The sequence below is a fragment of the Dipteris shenzhenensis genome, chromosome 20, assembly GCF_047967505.1.
Source record: "Dipteris shenzhenensis isolate YYH24624 ecotype China chromosome 20, Dip_SZ_1.0, whole genome shotgun sequence".
NCBI classification, from domain to species: domain Eukaryota; kingdom Viridiplantae; phylum Streptophyta; class Polypodiopsida; order Gleicheniales; family Dipteridaceae; genus Dipteris; species Dipteris shenzhenensis.
In genome coordinates this window covers 32221208-32233922 of record NC_141615.1, presented here as the reverse complement: position 1 = coordinate 32233922, position 12715 = coordinate 32221208, and the positions used below count along the sequence as shown (strand labels likewise).

Genomic DNA, 12715 nt, shown 5'->3' with positions numbered 1-12715 from the left:
AAATCCCGGAGAGGTCCCATCCTCCTCTTGACTGCATGTTTGGGTATTGCCTCCAAAAATCACCAATGGGATTACCAGGCATGGGAAATTTCCTATTTGTATCTTGTTGCAACTCCCTTGTGGGTGTGCGAATTGGATTATCCAATTCTTGAAGCTCATTGATGGAATCATTAATGGTGTCTTCCATTGAAAACTCAAGGGAGATTGGAGGAACATGTGGTCTTGGGGGAGAGGAAGAGGTTATAGGGGAAAAGCTTGATGTCGAAGAAAGTAGTGAATTTGAGAAGGTAGAAGTAGGGATGTTGGTGGAAAGTGGAGGGAGAGTAGGGCAAATTGATTTAGCAACTTGATAATCCTCAAGGGATGGGTGTTGGAAAAAAGTTAGGTGTAACTGGATGATAGGAGTTAGATTCTTAGATTAGGCGATAGTGTTGAGAGGCATGGGCAAAGAGGCATGGCAACGAATATGGATTAGCATGGATTTCTCGAAAGGTATGGAGGATAGTACTGGAGTTAGGTAGGGATGTGAGGGGATCAGAATAGAGAGTGGCAAGATAGGGGAGATTAGACTGAAGGTAGACCACATATTCCTCTGGCAGATCCCTGTCGCTTCTAGTAGGCATTGACAACTTTAATTTTGGATTTTTATGGGAGTTATATCCCATGGAAGTTGCTGGTGATTGTTGCAGTAAAGGTAGGAGTCTGGCTACTACCCGAAGAGGGGGGCTTCCCATCAAGCATTCATATAGTAGTATTGCATCAGCTTTTAACCATATGAGATTTGCATGCACTGAGAGATAGAACACATTCTTCTTGTCTTCATCCATATGCAAGGCACAGATCTCAAAGAGTCTTGGTGTTTACTAATCTGGTCCAATCAAGACCAGATACTGCATGTAACATTTTGATTTGCAAGTGTTTCCAGAGTATGTGTATTCTTCCTTCAAGGTGATCCTCTTGCTGGAGGATTGCAAAAAGTTATTGTGGTATAATGTAGTGATGCCTTGTAGTAGAAGATCTTGTGCTGACCCCTCTGCATCGTCAGTGGCTTGACCTAGTAGTTGAATTTCCAACTTGGAAATTATTGCCTTTTGATTTTCCCACTCCATGCACTTGTCTTTATACTTACCCAATGCGGAGGTGTATGCAAGCTTTAGACAATTGAATTGTTGAGCTGCTTTTGTATGCCCTAGAAATTGATAATTAAGCATTCCAATTTTGCTCTTGAGCATCCAATTTTGCTTAGGTGTGCACAAGTATCTCTCTTGATGCCATGCGTTCCTTCTCAAGTGCTTGAATTTGATGTTTATCTTCTTTGAGGCTGTTCTACAACTCATTGTTTGTGTCTAATGTGGCATGGAGCTGATCCTCTTTAAGTAGTAATCTTTCATTTAAGTGCACCAATTCCTTCTTGATATCATCACAAGTGGCTTGCATATGGGAGAGGGATAACTTGACCTTTTCCTTTTGGTGCAAGGCATAAGATAGTTGTAGGTGTTTTTCTTGGAGAGAAACCGTGGCTTGTAGGGCATCCTTTCTACTTTCTGCTAGAGCATTTTGTGCAAGTTGTTGCATTTTTTCTGCCATGCTTTCCTTGAGCTTCATAATTTCAGTCTCGGCACTTTGCAACTTGGATTGGAGTGATGGGAGCATCTGTCTTTCCATTTCTCTTTCCTGCTCATTTGATGCCATGGTAGCAAATAATTGAGACCATTGTTGTAACTGTTGGCTGTGATGTTGTATGATCTAGAATGTGCTATGGCCTTGCTTGTATTGGACATACAGTTGCCTCTCATGTGCCCATGTGGAATTTTGATCTATTTCTTGAACAATAGTCTATTGTATGGTGCCACTAGAGACATTTGGGGGTTGTGACTCTAGAGTTGTGGAGCCATCAACGTTGGTGACTTGTGATTTTTGGAGAGGCCTGCCATTTGGCTCTCTTGCAAAGTCATTATGTGGCATGGTATCCTCTTGAATTTCCACTCTCGAGTCCTTCTGTTGCGGGTACAAGACTGAACTGAGTTGTAGTATTCTTTGGCAGAGTTTTACATTGTCATTCTCTAGAATATGTTTAGATTATTGCCCATCCATGCTATTCGCATTGAGAGTAGGTGGAGGGTTTAATTCTCATTCTGGCGATAATATCAATGTTTCAAAGTCCTCTATATCTTGTGTTGAGAGGGGTGTAGAGTCATCCTCTTGCTCTATTGCAAACCCAATTATTATGGCCAATAGATGGGCAATGCAGCTTTTGCCATTATGTGTAGTCGATACATGATTGGTTAGCAGCAAGGATATGTGTTGAGCCTAGTCTTGTAGTTTTACTCTACCAAGGAGTGTAAGAGTTTTTACTGACATATAGTTTTTCCTCACTCCTGTATGATTGAAAATGTCAGCCAAAAACTTAGCTGCCTCTTTATTGCACACATGAATCGGGTCCCAGTTTGACAGTTGCCAATATAGTGCCATGTGCTAAGAGTGCCTATTTCTTTTGTGGGCCCTTGATGTCTTTGTCTTTGAGGTTTCTATCAAACCATGCCTTCCTTCTTCATTTTTATGTTGTCATGGCATGGTAGGCAACTAATCTGGTCTCTGTATGCTTCTCTAATTGGTAGAGTCTTTCTTTTAGCGATGCATGATCTCCCATACGTTCTTGTACTACTATGCATTAAATTTTTAAATTTCAAGATTTAACTTTTAATTTATAATTAAGAATTTTCAAATAAAAATTAAATTATTTCTTCATAAGGCTCCCAACATGTGATTAGTTGGTTAGTTATATTCAAATTAGTATTTATTTAAAAGTATGTTAAACTTAAGATATATTTAAATTATATAATTATATGAATGTTGAGCTCATAACGATGGTTTTTAAACTATAATAAATGTGTGATGATGGGAATATAATAATTATATCAATCCTATCCTCAACCACCGCATGCCAACTCTTTCAATCCATTTTTTAATATTTATATCAATCCTATCTCAAATCACTGTATTTCAAATCTTTCACTCACTTTATTAAAAAGATTTCACTTTAATCACTTTATTTGAAATCTTTCACTTCACATTTTCTTCCAAATCTTTCACTTCACACTTTAATTCAAATCGTTGACTCCCTTGCTCATCGTTTCTTGAGAACTTAATCTCTCGTTTCTTCTTCCATTTGACTTGCCTTGAAGTTCTACACTTTCTCTCATTAGTGTTCTCCCATCCTCATCCTTGCTGAAGCCATTCCTCTTGCTCCTTCTTCCATCTCACATCAGAGTTTCAAACTTCCTTTTTATCTCTTGTTCCTTCTGCCATCTTGCCTTGTAGTTCTGCACTACTGGTCTCATTAGCATTCTCCTACCCTTGTCCTTATTGAAGAAGTTCCTCTCGTTCCTTCTTCCATCTCGCCTTGCAGTTCTACACTTTTTTTGTATTATTTCACATCCTTTTTATGTACGTTTGGATCTTTTGAGAATCATATCTTTCGTGGAGCTTTCAATAAGTACCAATTTAGATTGGATTGCCGAGAACCAAGCAAAGCGAGATAAGAGAAAGAGAGACCACACTCCACTGACACAAGGTGACAAAAGATGAGTTTGCGTCTTAGAAGCGCCTAGTGAAGGAGGAGAGAGAGAAAATAAATCATTGCAAAGAAGAAATAAGAACTTTGGATTCAACTAGAGAAGAGCTAGCACTTGTTATGGGCGATTTCTACTAGATGAAGCACGAGTCACACACAACCAACAAAGGGCTTATCGAGAAAGAATCTTTAATTCCTTGGTTCTTTTCATTAGTTGTAATTATATTGACAATGAAGAGATGCAGGAAGCAGAGGGTTGGTTGCTTCTCAGATAGATATAGCTAATATTAATGCCTTCCAATGACTATAATTGGGAGTCTTCTTGTAACTATTGGAAGGTGTTTATTAACACCATTACTAAATACTTTGAGATTTAACAAGTGCTTTTGATGTCACTCTTGATGTCATGCTATTCCTAAAGGATATGGAAGTCTATGTAAAATGTTATGTTTAATTTTATTTGGTTTGAAAAGCTTTCAAAATTAGCTTACTTTTTTGTTTTAGTTCATTTTTCCAAGAGCGGTACAAAAAATAATAATCCAAAAGCCACTCATTAAAAAAAAAAAATCTCTCTCTCTCTCTCTCTCTAAACAAAGAGGTTCAAGTTTTATGTAATTGGCAATGTTTTATGGGAGCTGAAGTGGGAAGAGATAACTTCATGTGTGAGGTAGGTGAATGTGTGAGGAAGTGACATGTATGATGAGCATTGAATGGGAGCCAGCCTGAGATTTGACTGCCAAATAATTTTGACCTCCCAAAATTTAGATTGACTTTCACTTTGCCATTTTAACAATTACAACCAAGGAAATGTTAAAGTTTTTAAGAAAAATCATTTTGTTGGAGAGGCTATTAGCAAAAGTGACTGTATCTGATCGATAGAAATTCCTAAAAGCATCGATCTATGAAGCATGGATGATCGTGGGAGATCAAGTGAGGTGACAAAAAGATGTCACAGATGACATAGAGGATTTAAAAAAAAAAGGGTAACAAACATGTGTCATGAATGACATGGTGGAGTCCTCTTGTAATCCATTCATTTAGTTTAAGGAGAGGAGAGAGCTATTCTCATTTAGGGAGGGTTAATTTCACACCATGCACTCGGACATGGAGAAAAGGTGGAGGACAAGTTCCTATTCCTACTTGGACCAGTAGTAGCTTAGACAAGTTAGACATGGAGGAAAAAAAGTAGTGTCCGATTGCAGTAGGTCGACCAACTCCTTGGCCAAAGAAAAGAAAGGAGTTGGTCAAAGAAAAGAATAGGGTGAGAAATGCATTGGTTGGGGGTTGAACTTCTAGCAATTAGACCTACAAGATTCTTGGTCAATCATTACTAAGGGTGGGTTTAGACCACCCACCTGTACATGGGCAAAACGAGGAGGACAGGGTAGTAGGGAGGCTTCATGGCCCAATAGTGAAGCACGCCTTTATGTCCAAGGGCAAGGTGTGAACCCACCCTAATGCAAGTGAGCATATTTCATGCTCGTAGTGTCAACTTTCTCGTCAACGTTCATTCTCATATTGTCAACTTTGGTGTTGGGCTCTCACAATTGTTACCAACTTTCTTGTTATTGCTCTCTTCGCCATAGCCACCATGCTTCTCCCCCTCGGCTCCCAAGGTAAACGCGCCTTCATCCGTTCTCCATTTTGCCATCCTTTCTCTCCCAGGCTTGCTTCCCATTTTGATTATTTTTGTTTCCCTCCATGCACTGCCTACGGCCCAGCTCCCCCGCCTGCCTCACGAGATCGGCATCGCTGTCATCCAGCACGCTATTCAAACCGGCGCCAGTTTTCTCGACACTGCTCACGCTTATGGCCCTTTCACCAACGAGGTCGGCAAGGTGTGCTGCATGCATCATCTCATCTCATCCTGCACTCTACTTCTTAGACATGCCTTCACCTGCTTTGAAGGACAGCAGTGAAGCATTTCTTTGGCAACGTTGCTTTCCCTACCAGGCCATTAAACATTTCCCGCGTGAGAAGATCCAGCTCGCCACTAAGTTTGGAAACATCTTGGACAACGGCATTTTTTCTGTGAAAGGGTCACGGGAGTACGTGCGTAGCGCCTGCGAGGCTAGTTTGAAGAGGTTGTATGTCGATTATATCGATCTCTATTATCAGCACCGTGTTGACTGCACAACTGTCCCCATTGAGGAAACGGTTTGTTCTATCTTTCATCTCTGCTCTAAATTAGACTGTTTGGATTACAAGATTTAACATATGATGAATAGCTTTCCTATTGATCGCATCTCTTAGGACGGCACAACCGCTAGATCACAACCGCTAGATCACTTCCCTATTTCTTTGGACGCCCCAATTGCTTTTAGACTGTTCATGGGTGGAGATTCTCGTGGAGATCACAGCTGGGAGAACTGAAAAAACTGGTGGAAGAAGGGGAAATCAAGTACATCGGCCTGTCTGAAGCCAGTGTCGACACCATTAGACGAGCGCATGCTGTTCATCCAATCACTGCTGTGCAGCTCGAATGGTCTTTATGGTCACTAGCTTACCTCCTGCAGAAGACGTGATTCCAACCTGCAGGTTTTTACTGCTGATTTATGGTCACTAGCTTACCTCCTCTTTGATAAGCCGCATGCAAAAATATGATGGCAACTGAACAGAATTTAAGCGAAGATCTTCTGGCAAACCTTGCCAGAAGTCCACACAAACTTTGACATTTCGTGTTAGGTCGACTTCCGTGATTCTCTGGTGTTGACCTTGCTTATTGACCTTGCTTCCGTGATTCTCTGGTGTTGACCTTGGTTGTTTGCTTTTCAGGGAACTAGGTATTGGAATAGTGGCATACAGTCCCCTTGGACGTGGTTTTTTCTCAGGAAAAGCTGTCTGGACAAAACTGATTTCCGATTCGTGGCCTTTCGATAGCGTTCCGTTCCTTCATGGCTTCTGTTTCACTTGAAGCTAGATTGAAATACTGGAAAGTAGATCGGAATGATGCATACTCAAAATGTATATTTTCTGGTATTCCGTAACATTTCCGAGCTTGATTAATCCGTTTTTGGATTCTCGGATAATTAGCAGGTATCATTGCCTCGGTTTGAAGGAGAAAATTTGGAAAAGAATAAGGTGTTCTACGAGCGGATTGCGAATCTGGCCAAGAAGCATGGATGCACACCTGGTCAGCTGGCCTTGGCCTGGGTTCTGCATCAGGGAGAAGATGTTGTGCCCATCCCAGGAAAGTTTTCATTGCAAGAATACAAATGCTCATCCCGCATCAACATTTTCATTCTCTTATGGCTTTGTGATACTAATTCACAGCATTGAGGTACGTCAATCTGATTCCTTGCGTGGAACACTTTCCTAATTACAGGGACAACAAAGATTAAAAACTTTGATGAGAACTTTGGCTCCTTGAAAATAAAGCTATCTAAGGAGGAGGTGGAGGAGGTGGCAGCGTGCGTTCCTCTCGATGAAGTTGCAGGGAAAAGATATGGGGGAGATTTTGAACTAGGATTTATAAGTATGCCAACACCCACCTCTAAAAGCTTGAGGCTTGATTGACCTACAAGATGTGATTCTGCCTAGGTTTGAGTGGAATAATATTGTCTCATATCATACAACCTTTTTTGTAAGATTGATACATTGCATTTTGTTATTCCCCTTTAATGTCAAGGTTTTATGGTGATTTGAGGGCCTAAGTGTAGGTTTCCCTTGTATTTCTCTCATAACAATAATATCATGGGTGCCTCTTATTTGTTTGATCTAGGAACCAAACACTTCACACTTTTTTGATACTTGTAGCCATTGAGTCTAATGAATCTTGAGCCACACAAGTAAGGTCACAGAAAATAACCAACCCATACCGAATAATTGGCATGATAAAATCGCTGTCTCATGAAAACGATGGGACACCAAGGGGAGGATTGAAATTAGGGGCAAACATGGGAGAGAGGGAAGGGAAATAAATTAGTCATTAATTATCGATGATTGATTATTTATTTATTTATTTTTATTTTTAAATTCTTAAAAAAAGAAAATAAAGAAAATAAATATTTGGATTGATAACTCTACAAACACGAACTGAAGGGAGTAAGGATGGAGGTTCGCCCGAGGAGATCAAAACAGAAAACAAATGCAAAAGATTTCATTATGTCTCAAAATCCAAATTTTGAGGCACAATGATTTTGAGAAGGAATTTTTATCTTTATCCAAAAATTAAACTGAGATATTTCAAATATAGACTAAGGAAGGAATGATGTTTCTTCATTTTTGCATGATTAGTGCAAAATGAAAGTGTGAGCAAATAGAATTTTTATTGGAAAATGATAGTGTAGGAAAGTTAACTTTTGATTTGGAAAGGATATTGTCACAAAGTTAACTTTTGATTTGGAAAGTATTTTTGGGCTTTGTCCAAAACTAAAAAAAAGTCCCAAATTATTGAATACGGTGTTCTATATTCCTTCTTGATAGTGTGCCTACTCTTGCTTTCTATTCTTCTTGTGGTGAAGGTTGTGGTCATGGCTCATCTTGTCAGGGAGGCTCGCTTTCACTGGGAGATAGTCGAGTGGGATACAAAGTTGGGAGATTGGTACAGTGGTGTGGTTGACAATGCCCTTGCCTTACCTCTAATGTTTGATACTTTATGTGCAAGATCTCCTGCCCTTGAATCGCTCATAGTCATGTGGTGGAAAGAGAAATGGCTACTAGTATGATCGCTAAGGCCATGAGAAGGGGGGGCTTGACCTCAAGCACCACCTCTATTAGATGGTGAAGAGGTGAGGCTAGCATTGCCATGGGGACAGGCAAGGATGTGGTGGGTTGTGGAAAAGGCAAGGCTATGGTGTTGTTTTGGTGCAAGGGTGATGGCTATGGTGGCCTTGCAAGCTTGGCCTTGGTGTTGGCTGGCCAGCCCCTTTGAGCTTTGTTTGTGCCACTAGTGACAGTAGGTGGCACTCTAGATTGTGTGGCTTTGGATGAACCTTGAAGAAAATTTGTGCACCCTTGTGCCCATTTTTGGCCACTCTTTGAGAGGATGATGGCAGTTGGGGACCTATAAGCTTGAAATGTGGCTCGGAGTTGCCACCTCTTTCTTCCCTCCCTTGGTTGGTGCTATTTGTTTAGAGTCGGTGGATGTTTTGCCCTATGTTGCTATTGTGGACTTTTGATTGGGGATGGCCAACTTAATTGTATTAGATTGGGGACTCGGGGAGATGGATTATTGTCTTAATCGTCTGGGCCCCATTGTAGTTGTAGCTTGAAGGGGTTCTCATTTGAGATTGAAAGGCCGGCTAGATCTCGGATCTAGTTGAGTGTCCTTGCTTGTTCATTTCCCTTGGACTAGTACTAGGCAAGCTCTTCCCTAAGCGTGTCATGCATGACTATGAGAGCATCAAATTTGATGTGCCCCGTTCATGCAACCACCTTTACCTCTAGTAGTTACCTGATTTTCTTGTGCTAGGCTTTGTGACAATGGGACCTCAAGCATTGTGCTTCCTCCTCAACTGCCATTTGTGTGGTTGCCTTCTACTCCTATCGGGCTCATTATGCATCATAGGCTATGAGCATCATGTTCCCCTTGGAGTTTGTGAATCTCTCTGGCTAACTCCATGATCCATGATTGCAACACTTTTTCTTTGATCTTGAGCTTGATGTTTGCTACCTATAGCCTCCCTTCCCACAGCTCGACTTTGTCGTCCGTTGTGCAACAACACTTGGGGAGGTGCCCCATTCTTTTCTATATACTGAAATGTTTTAGCTTCCTAGCTTCTTCATTGCTGAGCATGTTCCATTCTGCTTGCATCTAGTTGTGGATGAGGGCTTCTAGGTCGAAGTAAAATAGGTTATATTAGGAAAAAGGGAGCTCATTGTTGGGGCCTTGAGAGAAATTCATGATTTCTTCATTTTCTTTCCTCTAAAATAATAAAATATGTCATAATACCACTGACATACAGTGCAAAATTTAGTATTTTTGACATCATTGGCGTATTTGGAGTAGGCCAAGACTCCCAAAAGGATTTTTGAAATGCCGAAAACAGGCACTGGGTGTAAGCATGATTGAGTGGACCAAAAAGTAGTGTTCATGGACACTGCTACTATGAGGGACTAATTTAAAGTGCCCAAAGCATAGGTGGACAAGTATATTGTGCTTTTGATCCTTCTTATATTTAAAAAGCACTAGAACCACTATTCTTTTTGCCAATGGAATTTCTAAAAGCAATATTAGGGGTGCTTTTTGACTACTAGAGCAAAGCAATAAAAGCGTACCAACCAATCATGCTTACAGCCCACTCAGAGGCTCGAAAAAGGCCAAAATGGCTTGGAAAACCAATTGTTCAAAAGAATGTGATTTGAAAGGTTGGCACCCTGGCCTGGAAACCAATTGTACAAAAGAATGCGATTTGAAAGGTTGGCACCCTAGCTTGGAAAACCAATTGTACAAAAGAATGCAATTTGAAAGGTTGGCACCCTGGCCTGGAAAACCAATTGTACAAAAGAATGTGACTTGACAGGTTGGTAGGGTGCCAACTTGTCAAATCACATTTTTTTGTACAATTGGTTTTTCGAGCCATTTTGGCCTTTTTCGAGCCTCCGAGTGCTCGTTTTTGGCGTTTCAAAAGTCTTTCGAGGTTTTGGTCCCCTCTGAACGTGCCAGTGATGTCAAAATTACCAAATTCTGCACTATTTGTCAAATATAATAGAGTATCTCAAGTACCTTCATTGAATGCAAACTCGACTATATTTCTTTTATTTTTATTTTTATTTTTTTTTCAACGTTACGTTGGCCCTCCTTTGATTGGTGGAGGGATATTTTACTTGTAGGCTAAAAGGCCCCAAAGTTAGCTCCCTTTTTTCTTAATGACTCTAGTAGATTCTTCCAGTGGCTTGGTGTATTGGGAATGTAGCTTGTGAGATGAGCTGAGTTCATTTGGTTGGCTCTTTAATGTTGTGGGAGGGGGACCAATCCATAGGACAAGGAACTAAACCATTTGGATGTATTTGGTTACAATTTTATTCCCTTTATTGACCAGTTATCCCTATGTTTTTTTTCGTACTTTCAATTCCTCTCTATTTTGGTCCACATCTCGCTACTATGGGTCAATTGGCTCATTGGATTCTTTGTTGTCTATGGCAAGCTCCCTATGCTTCTCATTCTCTTTGTCATTGAGATTTTCTCTTGATCCTCAAACATAAATGCTTGGTCATATTAGTTGTCCTCTCTATTTCTAGTGTGTGCTTGGCCTATGGTCGTCCGCTTTTAATGCTAGATTTAGACATTCGTTTCACCTTCCCCGTGGATGCTCATTTAGGTGGCATGTTTACAGTTAAGGGGCCAAGTAGGTGTAGCTATCACAATAACCTATTATGATTATTCTTGAGCACACATGTGTGCTCCTAACTTGCAGTTTGCTTGGTTGTTCACGCATGCTTAGAGTTGGGACAAAACATTGCTGTAAAATGGCATGTCCTAGTCAACAATCGTCTTGGTCACATGAATGCCCTCAAGATATTGTAGCATTTTCAAGCTGATATAATGTGATAATAATTTGAAGAAAGGCCTCATCAATTCATGTTTGGTGACAATAATTTAGCCCAAGATTATCCTTGTATTCAGTGATCATCTTGGCCATGAATGCACCCTCAAGATATTGCAGCATTTTCAAGCTAATATACTGTGACAAGAATTTGAAGAAAGGCCTCATCAATTCGTGTTTGGTGATGAGGTATCCCCACGATGCATTGTAGCTCTGTTCCTAGAAGTATTTGTTGCATCTTGGAGGACTCGAGAGAGGGTGCTTGTGGGCTAGGGAGGGGAGCTCAAAGACATGATCGATGAGATGCCTATTAATGTTTACTTTCACTTGATTGATGAGAATCATCTGTTGGGTGTTGGAAGCAATGGAAGCTCAAAAATGGAAGCAAAAAGGAGAAAAACGAGATGCTGTAATAGATTGCTGCAAAATGGAAGTGTGAAGGCTCAAGGTAGAGCCAACATAACAAAACCCTAGGGCTAACTGCCCTAACTGGACTAAGTGCCCTAATTGACCTAGATGGTACATAAACTAATTGTACCAATAGTCCTAACTGACTATAACTAGGCCTACAAGGCACATACCAAGCTATAAGTGGCATCTATGGATAGCCCATGAGATGGCCTACATCATCCTATCTACATCATCATTTGTGCGTTGGCCTACATCATCCTATCTACATCATCATTTGTGCGTTGGCCTTTGGTGCACTAAATTGTGCCTCTCCTTAAAAGCTATGCAAACTTCCTTAGCTTATTGTGTTGAGCTTGGACTAGCTCATGGGCATCCAATCCACTGGGTGTAGGGCCATGATACGATAATATGGGAGGTGGGTCTTTTCTTGAGTGGCATTGGATGGGGAAGGGATTTTGAGGAAGATGACATGGTGATTGTTGAAGGGGAGGGCAATGACAAAGTTGTGTGTGTTTGATAAGGAAGAGGAGAAAAAAAAAGGAGTTGCATTGGTTGAAAGAGCTAGAGTATGCACAAAGCAAATGGCAGTGGAAATATCAGAATGCATGAAAGGATTCCTTTTGTGATAATCAATGTCGTCATTTTGGGTGCTAAATGCGATGTTTGTCTTTTGAATGGCCTCATGAATGTTGCATGATGCTACCAAGTTGCAGCATTGTTTTTTGTTCCCACACATGTGAGTGGTCTCTTTCACAAGTGTGCCATAAATGGAAAATGGTTGCTTGTTGGTAAGGCTTCACCTTACTCCCATTGAACAATGCAGGGATGATCCTTCCTTGCAAGTCAGGCAGCTAACCAGTGTCATATTAATTTGGCTTGCATGAGATTCATTGAATTTGGGGAAAGAGTGAGGGCCAATACAAGCTAGGTGAATGATGCCATGCAAGCTAGCCATGAAAGCTAGGCAATGATGCCATCAAGTTGGCATGTGTGACTTGATTTGGTGGCTTAATTTGTTTCCACCCATGCAAATTAATTGAATATGATGCCACTAGACTGGCATGTGTGACTTAATTTGCAGCTATTGATTAATTGGGCATAGGCATAAAATATCATATATTGCTAGAATTTTGATTAATTGAAGTATAATACCATCTAATATTAGCTATCACAATGGTTTACATGGGCCTCTGTAGTGACAATTCTTAACAACCACACTAGTTGTGACTGATCGATTTGTAGC

At 40.6% G+C, this 12715-nt stretch overlaps 1 pseudogene across 1 annotated transcript; it reads left to right on the top strand.

The window, feature by feature from the left end:
* The first annotated feature begins 5000 nt into the window (after positions 1 to 5000).
* On the top strand, positions 5001 to 7090 carry LOC147889547 (putative aldo-keto reductase 1; annotated as a pseudogene). Its single transcript, XR_015542862.1, has 7 exons — positions 5001 to 5015; positions 5161 to 5412; positions 5528 to 5731; positions 5935 to 6112; positions 6350 to 6439; positions 6611 to 6765; positions 6901 to 7090. The product of XR_015542862.1 is annotated as a putative aldo-keto reductase 1 (transcript).
* Positions 7091 to 12715: the final 5625 nt, after the last annotated feature.